Source organism: Ursus americanus, chromosome 6 (assembly GCF_024610735.1).
Source record: "Ursus americanus isolate L20-20 chromosome 6, mUrsAme1.1.p, whole genome shotgun sequence".
Lineage (NCBI taxonomy): Eukaryota > Metazoa > Chordata > Mammalia > Carnivora > Ursidae > Ursus > Ursus americanus.
The window spans coordinates 41,420,196-41,421,467 of NC_142132.1; the positions used below are offsets into that span (position 1 = coordinate 41,420,196).

General features: G+C 38.4%; 1 pseudogene; it reads left to right on the forward strand.

The window, feature by feature from the left end:
• The first annotated feature begins 621 nt into the window (after positions 1-621).
• LOC123783144 (small nucleolar RNA U3) lies at positions 622-708 on the forward strand (annotated as a pseudogene).
• Positions 709-1,272: the final 564 nt, after the last annotated feature.

Genomic DNA, 1,272 nt, shown 5'->3' on the forward strand with positions numbered 1-1,272 from the left:
CTCCTATTTATTTGGCACCTCTCTGGAGATACCTGCTCTTCTCCCAAGACTGGTTAATTGCTAGGATGTCAGAAGGTAGCTAATGACTGACTTCCTTTTCGGAGACTAATTGGGAGCCCGTCTCCCTATTTTTTCTTGGAGTAGCCTTTCTCGTTGCCGAGAAGTATTCTGAGCTACGTCATTATTTGAAATGACAGATGCCGCATTCTAGTGCCAAGTTTCAATCCCTGCGCATCGTACACTTTGAGACCAGCGAGTAACCCCTTTATAAATCATCTGTGTAGACCTGTGCCATCCAATACAATAGTCACTTGCTGTGTGTGATTGTGTAAATTTTAAATGAGTTAAATGTCAATAAAATTCAGTTTCTCAATCTAGGCTCACTAGTGCTCAATAGCCACATGAGGTTAGTGGTGACCATCTTGGAAGACTGTGGGTATAGATATATTTCCATCTTCACAGAAAGCTCTGTTGGACAGTGTTGGTATATAGACCGTGATCTGCTCAGCTCAGGCCTCGTAAACAGTATCTGAGCCCATCTCCTGAACTGATTAGAATGGTGTATTATTGTAAGTATGACAATGAAAGGACTTTTGTTATTCATTTAAAACAAATGGTAGAAAGACTACTTTCAGGGATCATTTCTATAGTTTGCTACTAGGGAAGTTTTTGTGAACGTGTAAAGCACCAGAAATAGAGGATTGCTATTCAATACGTATAAAATTATAGTTATGTAAGAGATGTTCTTACCCCAATGCAATAAATAAAAAAGTTTTTAAACAGTAGAAAATAAAAATAAAATAAAATAGTAGAAAATAGGTCTAAATACAAATAGTGGTTGTCTCCAGGTAGTAGGACTATGATTACTTTTTTCATCTTCCTATTTATTTTATTATCTTCCTATTTTTTAGATTTTATTAAATACATATTGCTTTCTTAGTTAAAAAAATAACATTTCAGATACTTAAACCCGTTCATTGCTTCTATCACCAATTTCAAACTAAGGTGGTTTCATCCAGTTCGTGTGTCTAAGAGAGAAAGTCGTCCTTCTGAGCAACTGTTTCTTTAAAAATGACTCTCAGCCAGCAGCTTTTAGTTCAGAGACAGATCTGTATTCCCTTCGATCCTAGCCTGAAAAGCAGAGAGCCTGCGTATGGAGTGCCCCGGAGCCCTGCTAAATAGAATCCCAGAACACCGCTCTGGAAGAGATGGTTCACCATCACCAGCAATCCCCTCCCCGATCTGCTGAGCACTTTGCATTTCTAGACCACA